The sequence below is a fragment of the Adelges cooleyi genome, unplaced genomic scaffold (genome assembly GCF_023614345.1).
Source record: "Adelges cooleyi isolate 19-005CV unplaced genomic scaffold, UGA_ACOO_1.1 ACOO_flye_CR_arks_rails_tigmint_CR_PRNA_651, whole genome shotgun sequence".
Classification (NCBI taxonomy): domain Eukaryota; kingdom Metazoa; phylum Arthropoda; class Insecta; order Hemiptera; family Adelgidae; genus Adelges; species Adelges cooleyi.
This window is the reverse complement of record NW_026096352.1, coordinates 4,928,922-4,954,826: the sequence shown is the minus strand read 5'-3', so window position 1 is coordinate 4,954,826 and position 25,905 is coordinate 4,928,922. Positions and strand designations below refer to the sequence as shown.

General features: G+C 31.7%; 1 protein-coding gene and 1 non-coding gene across 2 annotated transcripts in view; both read right to left on the bottom strand.

The window, feature by feature from the left end:
• The window catches only part of LOC126844956 (opioid-binding protein/cell adhesion molecule homolog), a 254,319-nt gene that overhangs the window by 146,102 nt on the left and 82,312 nt on the right, over window positions 1-25,905 (bottom strand). The window lies entirely within an intron of this gene.
• On the bottom strand, window positions 17,227-17,300 carry Trnan-guu (transfer RNA asparagine (anticodon GUU)). Its single transcript has one exon. It is a non-coding gene; the product is annotated as a tRNA-Asn (tRNA).

Genomic DNA, 25,905 nt, shown 5'->3' with positions numbered 1-25,905 from the left:
TTTTTTCGTCATATTATTGTCATTGTCATATTTTGTAATCCTACCACTACAGATTCCCATCGAAGCATTTATTTGAAAGTGATTTTATCACATTCAGCTGTATTAATTAATATAGACATGTGACCGAGATATGCTCCAACCCCACTGTACTGTTTTTTTTTTTAATATTTTGTATGTATTTGGTCAACAGTTTTAGGTATATATATATATATAATATATATAGGGCACTAAAGTTTATACAGTATACGTTTATAGCGACTCACTGTTGAATAATGCACTATGTTACGAATGACAATATTAACATACATTGTTACATTTTAATGATTAACATAGCTGTTATAGGAATGCGATTTTTCCTGATGATAGTCGACACGGTCGCAATTGTTTCCCATAAAATACTCACGCGATAGAATAAATAAAAACACGATTGCGTTGCAATTTTCTGTTAGTTTATTTACAGGAAAAATATGATTAGAAATCAAAAACACGTAAGTAGGTGGTGTTTCAAATGAAATATATAAAGCGAGTAAGACGGGTAAATTTAAAATGTCAATTACAAATTATGTCAATTGTTAAGCCAGCTCAAATTGTGATTAAAATAACTACCGAAAACGTATTTTTTGAGCTTTAAAAATATAATTAAACGATAGACGAACTAGACAGGTGACACGAGCAATGGGCGTGACTTGTAATTTATATAATGTATTCGGTAAACACAGGTATAAAAAGTCCCTAAGCGGAAGTGTTCCTGAGGACTGTTTATACCGCCTTAACCCCCACTGGAAGTTTGACGTACCTGGTTATATAAGTCCTTCGAAAAACCGTTTTAGTGTATTAATTAAAATGGTCGTTTGGGTGAAGTTTGAATGCATTATTAACATACGTACGGTTTTATTGTTGCTTTGCCCTGTATTGAACGCAATCTACGGGTTTATACGTACCTGTAACAAAAAATAAATTGATATCAACAAAAATTAAAAAACAAAGTAGCATATTTGTTTACGGCAAGCGTTTAGTTATCGATTGTTGTTGTTTTCCAGTGAAGAGACTATTTAGCTAAATGTGATAATTGCAAAAGCAAATGTATGCTGCATACATAGTATATAATTGCTATTCAAGGTAAATAATTGAATACGTTAAGTGGTAAAAACAATAATACTACAACGCTATATTAATTGTTTAAATGTAAAAATACCAACTGCGCCGTTGGAATGTTTTTTGTAATCAAAATGCAAATGAGTTTTTCTACGTTTTTATTTAAATTTAACTAAACAAGTCTGTGTTATTCTAATTTTAATTTCTCTTTCATGAGACAATAGTAATAATACGAAAATAAATAATCTATTCCAATTTCCAACTAATTTAATATAATCCCCTACAATCTACTTTAAAGTGCATACTTTACACATTAAAATATGATACGAAATATAATTATTATTTATAATTTATAACACACGTATAACATTTTATCATGAATACAGAATTGGTTTTTGGGTTTTGCACAAATCGTCACATAATATTTGTTTTCAAATATTATTATGCATTTACTTTATTTATATATATATTGAAAGGCTATGGAAAGTGTGATACTAATATATAATTTCATCGATAATTATTAACTACTAGCTGCGTTGCCCTGGCTTCGCGAAATAATTATGATCAGCTGTCAAACTGTCCATATATCAGATAATTAGCTGTCAGTTGTGATATTTACGCACTATTGGAATAAAATTTCACTAAAAGTTTTAATTTTCTGGACAACTTTTCCAATTTTTCTTTCCGCTAAAACCTTATTCGGACTATAACGAACATTTAAAAAAAACAGCCAAATCGGTTCAACCGTTCTCAAGTGATGCGCATTTAATTTGTATTTATATAGATTATTGTTAATATTTATTATTGCAGCTGTTCTGAATAATACCGCACAATGTTTCTAAACGAACCTTCAAAACTGTTTTTTTTCTTTAAAACATCAACGCTTCAATTCCGAACATACCATTATTAAAAAATGACACGCTGTCGCAAGTGCTTAAGTCATTTAAAAAAGTGTAGTAGTTTCAGGCGAAAAAACTCATTGAAACTTTAGATGAAATATTTTTAATTAAAAAAAAAAAAAATCTTTAATTATTCGGACCGTACAAAAATTTGTTTTGTCTTTGCTTTGACAACGGTTCTTTCATAATGACTGTCAAACAAGAAAAGAAGCAAAATAGCAAGTCGGTTATTTTGCTTTCGAGTAATACAATTTAAGTACTATGAACCCACACATCAGTAGGCGCATTGTGCCGGGGTTTGTTCCTTATAACCGCGATACCATCACGTCGAGATAATAACTTCAATCTATATTTCTTTGACATTACAGTAATTAGGTTTCGACTTAACAGCTCTTTTTTTTTAACGGTGGTAATTAAATAGTATTCCTCTAAGTTAATTCCAGTGGTATTTGCAATAGAACAAATATACTTTTTGAATTTTCACCGTTGAAACCACTGAAGTATGAAAAAGAAAACAAATCAAACATCAAAGTACTTAAAATGACTCCATAATTATTATTATCATTCTCTATTGGCTTGCCGATGATGCCAAGTAAAAAATAATTGATTTTCAGTCAATACAAAAGTATAGTACGGCCGTATTGCTTGGGATGTATTAAATTGAAACCTTTTGGCAACGTTGGCGTTTTAAAAAAATTATTACCGATATAATTTTTTTTTGTTGATTCAAGTTTTTCTCGTTATCAAGTGGTTTTTAAAAACACAGATGAAGTTGTATTATATTACACGGCAATTGATTTATATAATATAATGCAGTAGATACATTACATCTGTTCAGATTTGGAAATTATGCGGTTAATTTGCATTTTACTTTCTAGTTTAAGTTCTATCTGAAATGACCAATTGACAATAATATTTACCTACATTTATTCAAAACTGCTTTAAATGCAAATTATTGTTGCAAACGACGTTTGGCCAGTATTCAGATATGAATAATAAACATGTAATATCATAATGGTGCATCATAGTGAATAGTCAGACAGCTTGGGTCGACAGTGATTAATCGAGAAAAAAATATATCAACAACTTTTTCGAAGTGTTCGGTTACGTCAATACGGAATAACTAATAACATCATTGCATTACCAGAATGATTTTATTTCTGAGAATTGTTTTTGTATGTGCAATACTTCGAAGCGAAATAATATCCGGAACCGTATCACAAAATGAATGAATAATGTTTAAATATTTATAGTGTACACCGGTGTTTAATTATAACTGAAAATTATTATTTTCACTACAAGTTCAAATTCTATTGAAAATCATAGCGGTGAGTCTATTACCGCGTTATATTTAATTTAATTATTTTAATCAGCAAATGGTGTTTCGTAATAATAATTCGTCAAAATATTTTTCAACAAACATAGTGTACCCATATAACGCATAACGTTTATTCGAAAACCACCGTAGTTTGTAGTGATTACAGCAGTCATATTATAAAGTCCACCCATAATACTTTCGAAGAATTAATTTAAAATTGATTGTCGTATAATATACTAACTTAATTTGTATGTATTTTTTTATTTAGACTAAAAAGAGAACAATATACCTGGAAATTATTTTACGGTTAAATTATTTTATTTTTGTCCACGAATATTAGGTCAATAGTTCATATGGCTGTAAGTGAACGATTCTATAAGTGTATTACTGAAAGACAACTTTTAAGAGCTATATAATAATTATTGCGGAACGAACATATTTTTGTTGTTTGCTAACGGATTTTACATTAAAAAATTTAAATTATTTCTACACTGTATTTACTTAGAAACGATATAAAAAAAACCTAAGGAAAACTGGTTAATATAAATGTTTTACTTGCATTTCGATTCCACAGAACACAAAACAAAATATGTTGCAATTTACACGTCTTATTTCTATCAAGTAAATAATTTTATAAGCAAACGCGGTGGCGCATGAAATTACTTTGGACTTAATCGCCATAACGAGTCATGTGTACTATCATGGCGTTATTGAAAGCAACAAGCATTCAAAAGTTATCTAATTATTTCTTTATTTGTATACCTCAGTAGTATTATACTTCATACATGTCTCATAAATATCTGAAATAAATACACGTCATATTTCTTATTGATACCTACAAAAGAAAATGTCTTGCCGATGTGAAAAACTGCCCACTGTTTTGTAAGTGGAAAAAAGGTATTCATAAGCTATTTTAATGATATATTTTTATAAGTTTGTGTTTGTATTTGTGAAATGTTTATAAAAAGTGTAGCATTTTTGAAATTTAAAAATAACCTGAAGGTAATATATCGTTGTAAGATTCCTTCGCTACATTTGATCCGACGTTCTGTAGTTTATGTTTTTAAAAATAACTTCCTGAAAATTTAAAGGAAATATTTTTTTCTATACTTTTAAGTATTTTACATGTTTGAAAAATCAATAAAACTTTATGATTCGTCTGGTGATTTATAAGGTTTTAAGAGTTCTTGTTATTTTTAGCACAAAAGATAACAACATCCTATTTAATAATTATTCGTAGTGAGCGCCCCAATTAGTTTTTATACTAATTTGTACTCTAGTTGGATATTTAAATACTTTCTTGCAAGCTCAATTATCCGCATAAACAGCAAATAAAGTTATTATTAAGTGTAGGTAGTGATTTATATCTAAACTATGATACATTATCAACACAGACACATAAAAAGTGTGTTTGACAATCAAAATAGTACCTATGCAATATCAAATTGCTGCATAGCTATATCAACACTGAGATACATATTAGAGTTTAGAAGGAATTCTACGGGAACAATTTGTATTGGACAGCGGTAAATCTTTACTTAAGTTTCCTTATCGGTTTAACTTGCGCTGTCGGTGACCAATTACCGCCACGCCGGTACAAGGTCGGCGAAAGCGGAGGTGGTCTAATGCGTATCAACACCAGGGTCGTTAACGACCATAATACAGCCGGGTCAGTAGAGGAGCTCCGAGCTCCCAAACATACCTGGTGTTTAAAGCAAGTCTTATGTTTTCTTCACACGGCCCCCGCATACTTCCTTGATGCTGTCGTCTAATTAATGTGCTAATAGAAAGCGTCGGCGACCCAAGTTTACTTGCTATGCGTTGTATACGTTGTGTACTCTAATAATAATAATAATGATAATATCATAATACCTCTCGCGCACATCGTCCGGCCTAAATAATATATTGTTAAAGTTTTACACGTGAGCGACCGTGTGCGTGCGCTTCTGTTGACGGTATTTAATTAAAACCGGTGTTAACAATAACGATGTGGCCGGTAGACGGGGCCTAGCAATAAGATGTGACCTGCTTGACGGCTTAATATGTATAAAACATGCCTGTCCTTTAACTTTACACGACCACCGAAGCCGTGATTACCTAACCTTGGATAGTGGTCGCTGCTGTTAGACGCTTTGATTTCTTATATTGTCATAATATTATTATTATTACTCATACTCGCTCAACACACGCCAACAATCAAAACCTTCCTGTTCATCGGAAACAGTGCAATACACGAATCACTCGAAACTAAATTTTTGGTTTTACGAAATTTACTTTAGTTTTCTTTACACGTTTAAATGATGGCTTCAGACGGGATTGTAAATGCCATCTTATCTTTGATCAAAAAGTATAATCACATATCCAGAGAAAACAATACAAAGTGACCATATAGTTGAACGTGCATTACTACACATTATTATAATATATTTTACTATACCGTGATGGACTGTTAAAGGCTCAATACTACTGTGTATAATGTATATAACTAACTGCAGTACTGTTCAGATGGAATCTTGTGGAAATAATTATAGCTGAAAGCCAACTCTGACCGGTATGCTTTTAGGTCACGGAGGTCATTAAATAACAGGCCACATACGTTGACATTTGTGCGTAAATCAAATGCGTATTTTTTAATGAAAATATAATAAAAAAGGCCGTTCCGCCTCTCAGTTCTTTTATAAATAAAATATTTTTTAAACACACAATCGAAATGTTGTGACTTGTGAACTTATGACAAAACTCAGAAAATATCGATCGGCCAGACCATGCACATGTGTACGAAACGAATAAACAAATTTAAACACTGATACTAAGGTGATTTTTTTACTTTTTTTTAAAATAATCGTTAAATATTATTACGAAAAATGTCGATTATCTTAACTATATGGCTTTTCCATCGATCATTTTGTAACTCGTAAGTACTTCTAGGACGTGAATAGTCACAAATTCTTACCACTAAAAAACAATACAATATATTATGCTAATGGTTTATACTTAAACCATTACTCAAAACTCATCCTTTCATTTTTTTTTTTTTTTTACTGTACTCGTGTTGTAGTTAATACTTAAATAACTACCTTCATCAACTCGAAGCAAATTTAATACGAGCCCGTATCAGAATATTAACCGTGTTATTCGTTTGTCCAAACAAACTTACACTAGTCTGGAGTGCTTTTGTCTGTGACTGACTGAAGTCTATGTACACTGTACAGTTGTGTGTAATCTGATTATTATGATTCCATTTGTATGACCGTTCAAATCCAGATCGCGTACTCATACTTGCGGGCATTATCTGCTTTAACGGTATTCAGCCCCTTTTTAATTATATTGTTTATTTTTTGGGGGGGGGGGGGGGGTTACCGAACCGCAGAAGCCGATAGCTATTAGTTTATGACCAACGGCTGAGCCGATACTATACATTGAGCGGTGTTAAAAATAAAGTCATAAAATATAACACATTAAAATGGTTAAACAACGTTTATTACCGGAAAGGAAAACCGCATTAAAAAAATTAAAAAGAAACAATAGAGATATAATTATTTTTAAAAACATAACAAGGCGTTTTTTTTTATTGCAACCCTGGCAAAATATTTTTTGGTAGTTGCATTTTTGCCTCTATAGTATGCAAAAATATAAATATTTAAATTCCTTCAAACAGGACAAGTATTTCCAATAATCGAAGTTCATACTGTTATGTTTTTTGGCACCCTAGCCAAAATAATGCAAAAATTAAACAACGTCATGATTTTGGCAATTTTACTTACATACAATGTTTCAAATAACTTAAACTGCCTGTCCTGAACAATTTCATTTTATGGAGTTAATCGGTTTGGCATCTGAGCGCCTCATCAACCGAAGTAGATGCCATCTGTCGTACGTTTTTTTGTTACTGCCGTCGCCACTTCTGAACAACTATCTGTTGCACGACCTATAAGATAAGTCAGACGAACTTGTCGTTGAAACATGTTTAATATAAAAGTTTCACGTCGCGCCGTCCGATTAAAGTTTATGACAATGATCAAAGCTCAGCCGATGTTGTAATACAGTTGGGTAAGTATGCACGCAAGTGCTACAGCTCTTGGTGCAGTCAACTTTTTGTCACGTTCGAATTCGATTAAAACTTCCTGATGTACGAGTACACATTAAAGAGAGGCCACTAGCTATATTGTTCCAGGTACAGTACAGTGTTTTTGAGACGTAAAGCGCAGGCTGCAGTAAAATACCATTCGATGTAAGCTTGCTCAAAAATAATTTTAGTTTAATACCATCAGAGCGTTGTAAGTTTGTTTTAAGTGTCTGTAACTTAGTAATACAATTTCTATGTTTTTTATTTATTTACAAAATCTTAACTTTTGGTCCAAGACAGAAATGTGTCGAAACTTTCAATCAACAACGTTGTCGCCTTCTGATGTTGTAGTATTATAATTATAATTTTAAAAACTGACAAATTCAAGTATTTTCATAATTTTTGTTTATGCTTCAAGCCACTCCGTAGTTTTTATTTGTCGACGACTCAGCTTGTTTTGAAACTAAAACTACTTATTCATAATGTACAATAAACATGTTCAAAAAGAATAAGTCCTAGAAGTCGGAACAAACGTTTATTGTTTTTCATTGTATTTATAAACAGGAAGCGTTTTTCGAAACACCTTTTTACTAAAATACGGAATAAAAATAAAATATTAAGTTCTCTAATACTAACATGGGACAATTGGTAATGATAATATACATAATATATAAGAATTTCTAACATTACACTACGTTGCCCGAACGACGTTTGAATATTTTTTTGCTACTGTTTTTTACAATTATTATAATACACAATCAATAGTGTTTTGTACTCATTCGATGGTTACACGGCGAGTATTAGATTTGGTTGGAAAGCAAATTAATTTTAAACGTCATTTAGGATATCATTATAAAGAGGTGTCGCATCGTTACATAGTACCTAACATAACTACACTAGCACACGCTACCCCAGTGGGTGTGTGTGTGTTTTTTTTAATCACCGACATTTGTTTTCTCTATTATAATTGAACACACCACGCACATAGTATCTGTTGATCGGGACAACCGCACTGTTTTTTATACAGACATTTATTTTTATATTCCCACTACGGCCGTTTTAAACACCGCACGGTTAACGTTAGCATGGTCGTTCGATAAAAGTGACCCCATTTATTTTGTACTGATGCGTTTTCTAAAATAACGCACTTGTGTGTTAATTACAAAACAAAATTCTGCTGCCGCTTTGTGACTTACGTTGCGTTGCTTGGTCAGGCCAGTACTATGTGTACTAGACTATAATATAGTAATTTCTGGGCACGACGATGGCTGTTGACATCAGTCTAACCGCAGATTCTGGGAACCTAACAAATATTTCCATTCTCAGCACCGCTAAGACAGTGAGCAGATGATATCAGGTTAAAAGAACGGCCGGTGCGCAAAACAAAATGTGTTATCGAGGCTGCTGAGCTCGAAGTTAAGACTTGTAGCTTAAACGGCGAGAAAACGGTAAATTCGCAACTAAAATGTGTATGGCGTATTCGGCGAACTGTACCATTAAGCGTAGATCATAAGACATTTGCATATTATAATAATATCTTGGGAAACGCATTTATTGGACCGCGTAAATCGCCAGGACGTAAATTACAACGAATCATTAAAATACTTTGACCCTTTCGCATTATCCTCGACTACCTCTAAATACCACAATAATATACCACTGTGTCCTAGCACCGCGGTGCCGTCGACACAGTCTATAGAAAACCAGAACGGAATACATTAACCTCGGCAAAACAATACAAAGACAATCAAAATAGCTGGACGGCTGCTGTGCAGCAAACTAGAACGTTTTTTTGCGTACCATGGAAATTAAAAAAAAAACAAGTTAATTGTTTTTAGATTGTTATATATTATAATAAAAGAAAAAAAACATTTGTGCAAATTTGTATAGTACCTACTATTATAACAGCACAAAAATATTACAAGTTGCCACTGGTTTCCCCCCATATACGATCCTAACATGGGCATTATAAAGCCTATGCACCATTTCTAGCCGTTCCGGGAACTTAGTGGTGAGAAACATAAATTTTGGGCGTTTTAGAATTGCTATGACTAAAATAACTCCCCAAATTTTGTAAATTATTCGACAATTTTTGTTGAAAGTTATTTATAGTTTAAAACATACCAATTTTCAGTTTTTTTTAAGAAGAAGTAGAGGTAAACTTTTTCAATGACGAATTTCTGTGTAGCAAGCTATAATATAACTGATCCGGTTGTTATAAATTATAATGAGGTTCATAAAACAAATTAAAATATTAAAACAAAAATCATTGTAACTCCCAAGACGATTTAAATCTTTTTAGCTTTACAACCAAGTTAAAATTACAAGCCCCTGTATTTTTTTTTATTAATTTCAACAGCTCAACAAAAAATTATTTATTAGATAACAACAAAAAAAATGTTAATTTAAGTGACCTAATGTTTTATATATATATATATATATATATAATCTATTTAAGTTATTAAATTGTAACCCTAGAAATATTCAAGATAGTCGGCTATTTTTTTTTCAACTGCGGTCGCTTAATAATATTTTATTTCACTTAAAAATAATTAGTGTAAATTAGTAACTTTTACAGTCAAAATTAATTCTATCGGTCAAAATAAATATCGTGTATTATAAAAAAAAAAAAAACTACAACAGAAATATTAGTTGAAGGAATTGACTTGGTAAGAACGATTTTTATAAAAATACTTATTTTTAATAACAATACATTCAAAATGAAGGGAAAACGTTATTATGGAAATCAAATGAAGTGTATTTGTCGGATATGAGACAATTACTGTTATATGGAAAACAAATGTCTGCCAGAGTGGACGTTTTGCCCGGCGAAACGACTAATAAAACGGTCACAATAATTTGCATGCAGTTTATTTCACATAGCCATTGGTCGTATATTATATACACTGCGGATATGCCACTGCATACTATTATAATATTAAACTTATAAAAATGTATATATCGTTTCACTACCGTTATTACCATATCTTTGAGACGGAAGAAATTATATTTTTCAACAGTCGGTATTTTATTTTTTGTTTTTGAACAAAATATAATAATCAGAAATGATAATATACATTTTTTATGCGAATTAAGATTTCCGGATAATAAACATGAAGATCATTATTAAGATACGGAAGACTAGACGGCTACCGACTAATTTGTTTGTTTTTATTTATTTATTTAAACCGGCTTTTCGCGATGGAAGTTATATGATTACCATTCTTACTTCTTGCATTGCAAATAATTAAATATTTGATATAAAAAAAATGTTATTTATACTGTAGGTACTATGTGCTAGTTAACTACTTAATTATAACCTTAACGCTATGTAATTTTAGAAAATATAATATAATATTATACATTATAATGTATAGATGGTATAAATTTACACAATAGGTTGAATTGCTTTAGTCATAACTTAATAACAAATATATACTTAATGTCTTATAGGATGAACGTCCAAATTGTAGTCGGATGCTTTTGATTATTTAGTTTATACAAGTTGTAATTTTGCCAAAGTTCGTGTGTTTTAAATTTCCGTCTTTGTTGATTACTTATCTTATGTTTTCTATCGATATTCAATACTTTAATTGTAAAACCTTTAGCCGGAAATGTGACACCTACGTGTCGGTTTTCGTATTTTGGAATTACCAAACTGTGAATGTGCACGTTCTATGGACCGTTTTCTTAACGATGTTGTATATTGGATTCTTTTTTTTCAAGGCAACTTTTATGTGTTATTTTATATTTTGAAGTAGACCAAAAAATACTATTATGCAGTATTTGAAACAAAAAGCGATGTCTATATACTTGACAAAATAAGTTAACCGGTCTTATAAACATCATATTTGTAATTAGCATTATTATATATTATTATCCAGAGTTCAAAACGTATCTCCAACTAAACCATTAGCTTGCAATCGAGACTTGTATTTGTGTACTTGGAATGCGATTTCACTAAAGTATAAGCAGATACGCCATACGGCATTCATATTGTTGCACTTAGGCAGTTTCGTTATTGCTGCAGTTAATTTTGCACAATTATTTACTGTCAATTGGAACAATATTTCACTGCACTAAGTTATATTACATTTTATGTTAATTACAAATAGACCTTATAATACTCACCGGTGCACACGCATACAGTACAAACGTGTACCGTGCAGTTCTTCTATTTTTTAATTGTCTTCTTTTTTTGTTACACGATGAGTATGACGTCCTTTTATTTTCTTACTATATAATACGAGCATTGTGATCGTGTATGCTGTAACTGACACGACGTCCATTAGCGATAGTTAAAATTTAAGTGTAGAACTTATACGTAAACAACACTTGGTGGTACTAAATCATAACCAACCTACTGGTAGTAAACAATAAATGGAATATAAAAATAGTCATAATAAACTACGGGTATTTCATATGTATACAAATGCATTTGTTTTAGTTGAAGTAAATTATATGGAAAGAAGAAAAAATATAATTTTTACTTTATTACATCTCATTAGCATGTGGGTTCATAGGTCTAGACTCCAGTGTAGTAGGAGCTGTTGTTATAATAGCTCTGTGAATGGTGTGAAACAAAAAACTGAGAACGGTTTTATAGAGTTACAAGGTAGTAACCTAATTGATACTTCTCTCAGGGGGACCGGACAGCCAATAAGACCATTCATCAATTTGTAAACAAATGAGATATCCAAGTATTTGTTACATTACATATTTACGCCTGCGAACTGACTATAGGCCTAGCTGATGTCAACGAGAAATTAGACTCATTAACGTTAAATGTATAATATAAAGAGCTAAAATAATTATTCTGCACCTTTTCCAATATGTTAAATAGACCCGATTGAGTGGGGCTCTAGAATGCAGATCCATATTCTCAACTAAAATCAAACGGTCTAACGCGCATTTGCTAGCATATTGTGTCGCTAAACTTCCATCAATTTCTATGTTATAAAACCTAACATTTTCATTGAAATATTACAAACTGAAATAATATATTCTGTAAAAGAGAGATGTGGTAGACAATTAATTACGTTCCTTTATCCTTAACTATACCCTCATTATGAAGATATTGCTTGAGAACTAATTAAATAATATTGGGCATTATTTCGGGTAAAAGCAATTAGTTGACATTTGCTGAAATTGAGAAAATAGTTATTATCGCAACACGTAATTTACGACAGTCATTAAATGTGTTTTAGGCGACAAAAAAAAAACATTGGCAATAAAGAAAATTGACAAAATGTAAACGTACGAGTACTTGAGATATCGTTAATTATGGATGATAGAAATAAAAGAAAAGAGGTGTAGACAAACACATTTTGTTTTTACTCAGTTAAAACATACTGATGAAAATTTAAAACGTTATTTTCCATAGCAAGACATTACCCCTTTTACTGTTTCGTATAAACACACAACTGCATCTTCCCTAGGTCAGAATAATATAAACACCCTCTTTTTGCTGGCCCCTGGGGGCCACTTTTATATGCTAATAACATTTACGTTCGGAAGCGTTGTCGTCTGGCTTCCATTATCGCCCATCGGTCGTATACTACTGTGCCTTAACTCAAAATCCGCACCATCTTGCCTCCGGTCTGTTAAACTTCCACAGCCTCGGGCGTACCAAAATCGTTCCGACCCAATGTCTTCAGCTGCCCTCACGGCCCACACTTATTGTATTATACATGGCAAAACTCAAAACACATTTATACAGCAAATAATGTTACACAGATAAAATAGAGTGTAATATTATTATTATTTTGTAATTCAGTTTGGTAAAAGATTTCGTGCATACTTTGCCATCTACTATTAAGCGTATAATATATCTTACAACAAAAAAAAATTAAAATTACATATTGTAAATCCATTGAAAAATAATTTCAAAACATTTTAATAAACTATTATGATTTCACGATTGTATTACCCCAGTTTTAAACCTGAGAATAAAAATATATTATGGTAAGCCGTTAAAATGGTTGCATAATACAATTTAATGGCTCTTTAAAAAATACAAAAATGGTAATGTCACAGAATTCATAATGTACAACCAACAAAAGTAATATAAAAAAATAACATATACATATTAGGAATAAAAAAAAAACGTTAAGTATATTATGAAGTTATTATAAAACGCCGATTTTTTATTACTTAAAATGTACATGAGACTTGAGTGGTTTAATAATTTTGAAGGGACAAAGTTAACGTATGAAACATCCCAATGCAATGGACTGCAGTGTCGCAATATTCCGTGTCTAGGACCGAACAAAAATGTAATGTAATGCTGGTATTTTTTTCTGTGATTGTTTGATTAAATAAGAATAATACTATTCCGGGCTAAAAAATATATGTGCAGGTGAACAATATAAAATACACCTATTGCCTGCATTTAACAACGCATATTTATGTTGTAAAACTGAAGTTGAATAAAAAAAAAATGCATATAAAGTATCCGAACAGATATTCTAAGAAACGCTTTGTACAACCACTAAAAAAAACAAATAATATCCCATTCGCCGAACAACGCTTAAAATAACAATAGAAGCTTCTACTTGTATCTTCAACGACGTAATCCATTTTTAGATATGAATATGTTTAACGAAAGCTTTTTAAATTTATCCGCAAAGTCCTTGAGAAGACACTCGCGGGCTTATCAAGCGGAGTTCTGAGAAAATAATGTAGACGAGCAACTATATGTGTGCGTTATAAGTGCTTTATTTATTGGATTTTTTACTGCAATTATTTGTATCATTTAAATGCTTAAATATAAAAAAAAAAACGTCTACTTTTATAGGTAGTGAAACTTTTATACATTACCGATGATGGATTAATAAATCGTTAGAAATAATTTTAATCTTAGCGGGCACTGTTGGATCGATTTACTCAAGTTTCATTTGTGCCGTTTACAGACCGTATCCAGTTAGTTAGTTTTAGTCTTTCATTTAAAAAAAAGGGGACAACATTCAAAAAGTTTCCTGATTTTTACATGCGAAATTAACAGAAAGAATAGTTAATACTGTGCTGGTTTATTTTTACGATTCAAAATGTTGGACTCGATCGAAGCAAAAGTGGCAAGCGGTTTGTAAAATATAACAATAATATAATACTGTCTCGGAACAAGTCATACAGTCATCGTTTTCTCTATTAATGTACGTTTTTATTGACGTTACGAGTGTTATTGCAAAGCGTGTATAGCCTGACACATGTTGGAATACAATCGTGCACGTAGGTGTATATTGTACAATAAAAGCTCGAAATGGCTGTCGGATGATATATTATTGGCTTAAAGAATATACACACATATTATATATTGTATAATGTAATGATATATAAATATATACTGTACACACCGTACTGATAAACCATTACGAACCCAAGCCGAGGTTGCACAGAAAACGTTATTTTCTGAGAGTTCATTAAATATTTTAAAAAGCTACTTTATTAATAAAAATAAAAACAGTTTTTTTTATTTCAAAGTCACTGGGACAACTTTTGGTTAAAAGCTGTACGGCTGACATATAATTTATTAGTTAAATCTATTACATTGTTCTCTGGCAGTACAAGATAAATGTACTGACTTTTGTGTATCCCGTGAACAGACCCCTCTAATCGTGATAAGAACATAATACCTAAGTCAGCAAAAGTCTTAGTCCTGTCCAGCAAATGTACTTTTTTCAAAATTATTATCTAAAAATTGAACATCTATTTTGAAAATTTAACTCATAAAATATACGTGCTGTATTCACCGAAGTCCGGAGGGGGTTAAACTTTTAAACTTGGATTTCTTTTCTAGTAAATGTTCAGGAAAACAGACTGATTCTATCTAAACTACATTCACTGAAAATCGGTCGGCCCCTCTAATCGAGCAATGGTGTTTTTTGTTATTTATAAAATGTGTTGCTATTCTGTTATACATATAAAAAAAATATTACTCTTATTTCTATGTCATCTTATTTTGGATTAACAAAATATGACAATCACAGTGTATAAATGTCATTTCGCTCGATAATGCTTTTGGATATATTGTGCTTATGGTTATAGCCATACACATTTTTTATACTTATATATTATTATTATGTATGTATACATATAGATTTATGTATGAATAACATAATTTCGATGGTTATAATGTCGTCTGTATCGATATAACTTTCTGCGCCAATTTCTTTTGATTGCTTACATTTTTTTTTAATAACTTGCAAATTAATGAATAGTCGATTATATATATATATATTTATCGACTGCCTTAGAACATAGACAGTGGGGTTGAGGCATAGTGGAGATGGTGTATATTAAATCTACAGAAAGTGATAAAATCACTTAATAAAACTATTTTTCAGATACCTTCTGATTGTTGATTCACTCTCACGTAGCCACCCAGAAATTATCGACTGTCAAATTTCACTACTTTTTTTCTATGTATAAGTAAAGAATATTCCATACAATTTTGAAATTCGCATATTTTTAAAAAAAATGTTGGTGTCGTAATTTTAAGTTGAAAAATATGTACATTTTCCTCGATTTTTGAAGTGGGAGGCCGAAGGGATGACATTTTTTTACTTTTGGTTCAATAAAGTACCGTTAAGTAACGATTTCTAATTTATAGATTTGCTACATGAAGAAATTAGTTTAGCGGTTTAAAAGATATCGTAGGTCCAGGCACAAATAAAAATTTTAATAAATAAAAACACATAAAAACAATATCTTTTCAGCTCCGCAACAAAGCTAAAGCTGTAAATATATAAATATCACCTACTTTATTTAAATGAAGATATTTTACTGAGAATTTTATTCCATTTGTTAACTCAAAGTCAATGATATTAACCAAAAAAAACCATACAAGTACAATTATCTGCATTGATACACCTATTTGTGTATGTACTGTTAATGCCAATTGAGAAAAAAAAATAATAGTTTGAAAATAAAAACATTCAAAGTATATTTTGTCTGAAGATTTATATTTATTATTATATATTTTCAATAATACCTTTACTTTAGATTTTTATTAAATAATCTGTAAGCAATTTATTAAATGCGTATAGTTGATTAAGAAAAATAACTTAACTTACAGAGGTTATTAACATTTTCTAATATGTTATTAGTGTTTTATAAATTACAATAACTAATTCACAATCTGTTGTAAATAACTGTTCTATAAAAAAACTGCATTGTGGTAGAAACTGTATTATTGAGATTAATTTAGTGCATATGGGCTCGAACCACCAACCTGTCGGTTAATGACACTACGGAGGTTGTTGACTATGTAGTTAATTAATACAACGTACATACATTATTATAATATAATATTTCATAAATTATAACTACACGTTATGCTTATACCGATTATAAATTATTATCATGTTTCGATTGTGTGAAATAACAATAGCTACACAGCATACTATTTTTGCGCAGGTCAGGTCTGTTTATATATGATAATATTATGCTTAATATTATTTATGATGAAGCGCGTATGAAACTAAATCTAATCCTTTATTATAATCAATTTTTGAGTAGTCTCTTAATTATTTTTATTGTTTAAACTTTAACACCACGAAATGTATACTTTTTACTTCAAGGATAACAATCGTTAGAAGTCTGTTAACCCATCCATAAAATTGAGTATGATATAACACAAAATGGTATTTAAGTATTGTTAATTTTATATTCTTATATACATTTACAACTTAATTAATTCTATAAAAAAACAGCAGAGCTTACAACGAAAAAACGTACGTTTTATACATGTTAGAAGTTGTACTGAGCTTGTACGTGCCGTATGAAAATAATAACTTACGCTTTCAATCAAAAAACACAAAAAGTTGAGTAAAAAAATTGCAAAAATTTGACGCCCCCGGGTGGGCTCGAACCACCAACCTTTCGGTTAACAGCCGAACGCGCTAGCCAATTGCGCCACGGAGGCCCGTGGCAAAAACCCGGTTTTATGCATTTATGAAGAGGCCCTTAATGAACGATGATCTTAATTCTTAACCTGGTGTTCTACACAGATAGACCATATGAGATAAATTTGATACTAGTATTTAGCACAGACGGTGTATATTTATAGGCATATCGGAATAATAATATATAGGAGTAAAAATGATATTCAAAAGAATTATCTTAATGGATTCTACTAGGATAGAGAAAATAATTATTGAAGTATAGCATAGGTACTAGGTACATAATATTATTAAAAACTGTCTAGTTACCTATATATTTTATATTAAAGTGATAGTCATAAAAACATGTTTTTTTATTTTTTTTTTTTTTGGCTTTCTAGACAGGTACTTTGAAAAATGGTTTTAGGTTATTAAAAACAGCGTTATTATCTTTTTTTGTGGTGGGATGGCTCAAAACGTTATGATACTTTTTGTAAATTTTGGTGTAATTATACCGATATTTTTTATAATAGGTATTTCACAAACTGGCAAAAGTATCATTTGTCTTCGAGCTTTCCTTATCGAGCTACCAATTGCAAGATAACATTTTGCTTTTATGTCAAAGTAAACAGTTTGATTTTATACGAGTGTTTCCTTCTTTTTTTCGATTCAGTTTAAATTGCAAGTATCATACGGATATACTTTTTAAAATATTTATATAGAAATAATAAAACAATTTCAGAAATTTAGTATCAATTAAAAACTTGTATTCATTTTGTATTTTATAATTGTATTTTCCCGAAAGTTGAAAAGAGTGACATATTAAATTGTGCCTATTAAATAAAGTATAAATAGTCTCCAAACTATTGCTGTAATTAAATTATGAGATATTGTTCTTTATATAGGTAGATACCTCCCTTTGTACCTCCCTTTATATTTGTCTGATATATGACGATTTTGATTAGTCGCCAAAGGCGTTAAAACTCGTTATTATTTTGCATGTACGGCTCTTAGGATAAAATAATTATTATTTACAAAGTTAAAACCAAAATAATCGATGTATATATAATATTTTTAATGCGTTTTACAAGATATTTTAATTTTGTAAATAAATACCGGATGTAGTTTCATTTTAATGATGCAGTTGATCCTGGAAAAGTTTTTCTAAAAAAAGTGCATTTTAAATCAAAGGATTATATAAAAAAATACTGTTGATCTTTTCAATATTACCAAGAATCCCACTAACGTAATTAAGTTTGTTAGTTTGTATAGGTTTTATTTTTGCTAACGTTTTTTTAGTTCAATTAAATTATAATTTATACACCGTACTCACTTCACTCAGCATACACACGGCATACTATTAATATTTTAATTATTGGTATACTTCATACAGTATATTGAAGTTGCACCGGGTTTAAATACCTACATAGGTCACAGTTAAAAAAATATCAAACAATGTTGTGTGATAACAGCTGATAAGTAAAAGCTGTAGTCGCTATTTCCAGCATCATATTATTCTAAAGGTATGTATGTGCGCTTTTAATGTGAATGGTAAATGTATAAATACAAAACTTTAATGTTATAAAACTTAATTAAACATTCGAACAGAATTTCCAGACTATTCATTGAAATTTAATCCAACAACATCAGAAAGAATATTCAACTATACCTACATCAGATCTATTCGATTTTTTTTAATTGTATAATGTAATACTTGGTCTCATTGAGTCATAAATATTTTTGTACCTTATACAATTAACAATTTACCATTTTTTAAATAAATAATACATTTTTCAAGCCAATTCTGTCTGTTTTCATTATAAGCTCATTTTTTCAAACGTCCTAGAGGTGAATAAATGGCCAGCTTCTTATCAAGTCTCTTTAACTTTTTACAATTTTAATTTAAACTTAATTTTAAACCTGTTACCTCCTCATAGACTGTAGCCTACAAACCTAGGATATTTTTAGTTGCGGAGCGAAGCGACGGCGCCGAGCGAGCGAATGCTAAAACACTCGGAGACCTGCCGTCCTTATCAGTTTTCAACACGAATTCCGCCCACTGATAAGGAACTGGACATTGGTAGTAAAAAGTGGTAACAACCCAAGTAAGCAAAACCGGACACTTGATATTTATTAACCGTCTAACTTCTAGACTATTCTTTTCAATTTAAAATTAAAAAAATTACAGATACATAGCTAGACTTACTCTACACTTAATCAGTACTTAGCTTGCAAAATATTTGTCCATAACTAAGTATGAATTCTGATTACTAGATACAGCCTATAGGTACCTTGAATTATAACGTCATTCCTTTAAGACGTATTGCGATGGCTCGACACCGTGGCCGGCGCAGCCGGGCACCCCCCTAGGAACCGTTGTGCATTGACTTCCACATACCGTGGCCGGCGCAGCCGGGCACCCCCTCGGAATCTGTGACCTCCCCGAAAATACTTTGCAGCGAGGGACGTGAGCGTGCCCGGCGTAGCCGGGTACAGTACCGGGAATCTGTGACCTACCCGCCCGACTCGGGGGCCTGGGGCGGAGCCCCCAGCTAGAGCGAAGCTCTAGTTAAAGTTAATAATTTAGGACTGGAGAAAGGGTGAAGTGTAGTTGTTTTTATTTTCGCGCATTACTCGACCGCACTAGAGCTACCGTTCTTTTTTTTTAAACTTACATAAATTTGAAAGTAATTTTTGAAAACTAGTTATCGATCGGTAAAATTCAGAAAACCGTTTTTCATTTTAAAATTAATGATTATATCTGTGTATGTTACCTTTTAAGTTTTAAGGTCGAGATAGGGCTCTAGTAAATACCAAAAACGATAGAAATCACAATATTGTAATAATAACATGAACAAAAATGTTTTCAAAATGAAAAACTTCAAAATCGGCATTATTTCAAGAGTAAACTAATGTAGGGTGTTAAAAAAAAATCACCCGGGGTAATATGTATACTAATGTACACTCGTTCCCATACCGAACCGCAAAAATACAATTATTTTCTAGCGAAATTTTAATATCGTTGGCGAACAGGAACCCCGCGAGTTTCGCACGGTAGTCATATTATAATAACGGCATCGCTGCAGGCCTGGGGCGGGTTGTAAAGGGCATTGAAAAAACCAGAGGGGAGGGTCGGGCGCTTTCAAATGAAAACAAATGTGAATAGGGGAAGGGCAGGCGAAAGCGACGAACGGGCCCGCACACGCCGTTAATATAAAGATATGACTACTCGGCCAGGTCGATATAATTGGTCCCTATCTCTGAAAGCCACTGGTGTAAAAACATGCGGCTGAAAGGCAAGGCTGGGAAATTACATGGCCGTTGAAATAAATTACTTCTGACGGTTCGCGGTGATTTTCTGCATTCGGTTATTATACTATATGTTATATATATTTTTTGTTTTTTGCAGAGTGAGTGATAAGGCAGAGGAGGTGCGTCACACGCGGGTAGTATGTACACATTTATGATATGATAATCCCCAGAAAGGACGCGTTCCGTCCTTCGACTTGAAGCAGAGTAAAAATAATTATCCTACGCGTTGCTCTTGTGCGGTCCGGATTAACATGACCGTCGCCAAAGTGTTGTTGTTGGCTCATGGGATGTTTCGACTTTTGTTGTTTAACATACACCGGCAGAGCACAAGTTAAGTCCGTTTAATTTACGAGGTCACCGGCCATCGAGTTTTGTATGTGTTTAGGAAGTGATTCGTTAAACGAAGGTACATATCCGAGTTCTGACGAGAATTTGAGTTTAACGAAGATAGGATAATGATAGTATAAGATATTTATGTATTGTTATTTATAACCCCCCCCCCCCCTCCCACTAAACTACCAAATTTAACAATATTAGACCGATAAGTATAATGAGTGTCCTAGTTAATTTATAATAGATAAATAGACCTGCATATAGTGTAAGACGAGAAGTGAATGTTAACTGTTAAGTATTAGATAACAGAGATTACACACAATGTAAGTAGCGGAAAAGAAAATGTTGAAAAAAATGTGTGGAGTGACACTATGTAATATATTTTAAAGGTATTAAAAAGAAAACCTGAAAATAGCTATACTTACTCTTCAAATGAATTAAAATAGCAAGACATACTATTGAAGTACGCACAGTTATGCGATTTTAGAACTCAGCCCGTTTGAAATACAAGCCTTTGATTTTCCATACTCTCAAAAACATTTCATAAGGAAATTATTTGTTAATTTTAATTTTTAACACATTAGTTTCTACTTTTTGCCTGACGACAATAATAATTAACAAAATTACCATTTAGAAATATACTAGAATTAACCACAACAAACCGAAAGACAAAATTATGGGCATAAATATGGTTAAGGAGATGGAAAGCGCTCGGTTTTTTGGAGTACAAGCCAGATAAAATTACGCCTACGGTTTCCTTTTAAGGTTTTTTTAGGAATAGTTTTTCGATATTTCAATTAAAACTGTATTTAAATCCTATTTGAATTTCTTAAATTTTTCAGTAAACTAAACAGTTATTTAAAAATAGACTTCCACAATAACCTGATGAGATAAAATATTTTTACAGTACTAAAATCCAATAATTTCGTAATTTTTTCAGGCTTTTAGGTCTAAATTGGTTTCTTGTAAAAACAAAATGGCTTTTACTCGTAGAAAAATTTGTACCCCGAAGCTCAAGCAAATTGTCTTGAAAATAAATTGACATGGTCGACATTTATTAAAACCACTTTTTTCTTTCATATTGCCTATGCAAAACCTCTTAAAAACCGCCCGCTTTCAATCTTCTGAATGTTATTTAATATTTTATTAAAAATATTGTAACAAGTAACAAAGCTACCATTGAGGTTATCGCGGTTATAACAGTAATAAGACATGACATTACTTGGGTACTTAGGGTTCTGGTACCGAACAACGTTATAAGTATTTAAATATATATGATATTATGCGAAATGTCTATAGGGCGTTCCTTAATATAATAATCCGAAAGATTTCTCGTGAGATATTCAAACACTTACAAGGTGGGCTAAGGATGAGGAAGAGGTTAGTGCTGGACCACGTCCTATGGTAAGTACTCGGCTGCAAAACAGGTGCTATTAATTTCAAAGGGCGTAACTTTGCGAGCACCTGTTATATGGCCACTTTAGCAACACCAAACTCTTGATTGCCACTTGAAAACTTCTGCGATACCCTGGACCGGTTGGTCTTATGTATAATATGCTACCCTACCCTAGAGAATCTTAATTTATTGGGATTACCACTCTCTTCCCACCCATGTATCCCTTGGACTCCATTACACCGGCGGACGCCAAGTCGCTCGATAATATATTATTTTACATTTGCAACGCCAGAGTTATTAACTGCGGCGCAGCAGCCGTATAAGTTTGTATATATTATATTAACTGTCATGTCACTGTAGTAGCTATATCACTTGGTACAGACATAATGTGAGTACCTAACAGCCAATTGCAATTGTATTTGTCCAAACCGAAATAACAAAATCATCATCAATATACGAGAAGAGAATAATACAAATTAAAAAGTCCAAGAAAATGTTTTATTAAGTTTCCTGGAAACATTATCAGCGGTAATTTGTTTGTAAAATTCAAGAAATTTTATTAACAAAACTGCTATTAAATTCAGTTACTTGTAATTTGGTACCTTGTTTCACCAAAAAGAAATTTAAGACACTGTGAACGAAAAAGCATAAAAATATATTATTATATTTACTCAAAGGGATATAATAAATACTTCAATGCAGGATTAATAAGAATAGCCGCAGTGTACTTAAGGTATTGTTGCTTTTTCCTGGATGTTTAAACATAATCTCTAGGATAAATTGCCAGGCGGTGATACAGTAACGATGGTAGTTTAAAAAAAAAATTATCAAAATGCGACCAAATAAAGAAAGGGCGAAAAAAATAGAGACTGAGGGAATCTACAGGCCAAAACTCAATTTAATCAAATCACTTTTTAAAGTAACATCTTGGACGTATATAATAATATAATATATATATATATATATACAGATGTGTCAAGAAGACTTTTCAGTGTATGGCGCCATGGAAATAATACTAGTAGTGAAAATTCCGTGAAAAAGGTTCTATGTATTCCACATAAGGCGAATATGGCCAATGGCTACGTCCGGTTCCTGTTGCCATTTTATGGCCCCCGAGCATTAGTCGTTTTTCCTGTAAGATTTCTTATATAAAATCACAATCCAATTTTCAACAGAATCATATAAAATGATAATATTATATCATTGTTGTACGCATCGCCGCAAACTAATGAATTTTTAGAATCTTTCACATTATTACTTTTTTTTAAATATACGCTAAAACCTATTCTTTTGACAAACAAAACGCGTTCAAAACACTTTAGAATTCCTTGAATCAATTAAAAAAAATATAAAGTAATGTATAAAACCAACAAATCTAGTATTATGCACGCTCTCCGAATTTCATTTGGACTAAAATATTTATTTAGCTTACATTGTTTATAAATCTAAACCAATTGATTAATATAATAAAGTATGTTAATCATATGCGTGTAAAAAACAATGAACTATACGATAAAACACATTATTCACTCTAGTCCTGATTTTGTAATCGTTTAATGTGAATTAAGTTAAGTCTTGCAACTACTCTTGACATTTTGAACTAAATTTGATGTATAAGGATTTTTTTTTTTAGTGCAAAAATGTATAGTGCTTTACAGCTCACTCCATTTGTGTGTTGTGTTGCCATTAATAATTAAACGGTGAGGATATTCTATACTCATCTTCTTATTCTATTATCTTGTTTTCTTTGTACGAAAAATTCTTTAGAAATGTCACCGGCGTCTGTTTTTGATGGCGCAGTTCGAATACAATAAATTACGGAAAATAAGATGACAAGAAAATATTCGGTAAATTATTAAATTCAAGCCAGTGTCAAAAAAATACTAGATTTTAAGGGATAACATTGAAACTCAACGAAGAACTTTTTCTATCAATAGTTCGTAGCAGTACAATGTTGAACGAGCACGTTTTACAATTTATAGCTCTTATTGTGTACACCGATAAGTCTAATATACATCTATATGAATGTTCTACTGTAGAATGTCTATAGAAAGCAGTAAACTATTGGGCAGTGATAATATTGAATATTTTGACTCGGAGAGTCAATAACTATTGAAACGATGATCGCAGTTTATTCTTTCGGTTAAACAGCTGCAGTGTACTTGGGGAGGGGGTGGGGATGGTGAAGGTAGAGAGGTGTAAAAAAAAGTTTCATATATTTAATAAGTAAGGGAGAAGGACTGGCCCTCCGAGGTAAAGTCAAATAACCGAACAATAATGGCAAATTGCACACAAGTTTTCGATTATCAAGTACAACAAAAACTCTAGGGTTATTATTTAATTATACCCCGGCGGTAAGAGAAGTGTATTTAAGAGTATTTAAGTTCCCGTTTTTACTCTGATAACCGAATTATTACCCTTAACGGAGTACTCACAGTTCACACCCTCGATTATCCCCAGTGTGTGTTTGTGTTAACGTGGGCGTTGTAAAAGATAAGCACGTCGATGGTGTAATAAGGAGAAACGGATGGGCAACGATAATAAATGATCGTTGGCTAATAAAGTAGAAACAAACAAAAATATGCACTTATTCTATTTAAAAACAAAAAGAAAATTATGCCGGCGACCGACAATGAAATTAAAAAAAAACTCGCCAAAAGATTACCAAAACAGTTAAAAATAAAATATGATTATTTGTCATCGTTAGTCTCTGATGTTTCACCTTGCCTCGCCTACCCTCTTTACAGTCCACAACAGATTTAATCGCCTCGGTGGATAGTTAACAGTCAAACACACCTTGGGCAATTAGTCGACAAATATTTATATTAAAATGTCTACTCGTTGATAGCCACAATATTTCTTAGGTTTATTATTATAATTTTTTTTTTTTAATTTCGTACACTCGGTAGTCATTTGCTTAAAACGCTATTTTGAGATTGAAACTTAATTTTTGCTTAAAGGTAGTGAGGGGGTGAAGACGAACACACAAATAATAATGACTTATCATAGAAGTTAGAAACACACCGGTTTTTATTGTATTATACTCGACTCTCGAGAAAGGCCTGTTTGAGCTGATCAAACTTTTTTTGGGCTCACAACAATAGCTTAATTATCTTTTCCTTTTAAGAAATACTCTTTGTTTCCTATTTGGTGGTTTGTTTTTGAATTTTGTTCTCCCAGATTTTATACACTACATAGTCTGGAAGGTTCCACAAACAGTCGACTTGTAAACTAATATTCTGTGAAAGCTCAGTGGTCAACTCGCGCGTTGGCAGCGTTTAAATTAAAGAGTAAAGACTGACTATTCCCCGGGGACGGCCTATCACGGTTTAGCACAATGCTATCTCCGATGCTATTCATTACAGCGAGTTCGTTTGGCAATGGTTTGTCGGGGAACTTGTCAAGAATCTTATATTCCTCCACAAAATGCAACGTGCGTAAAAAAAAAAAAAATACCAGAAGACATACAGGGTGATTCTTTTATTATGAACCACTCAATATCTCATAGGGTTTAATAAGAAATTAATATTCTTTTTTTCATATTGTTGTTACACAAAGTGATCTGAATTTTCCACAATTTTTTTTTGTTTTTACCCCCTCTCAACTTA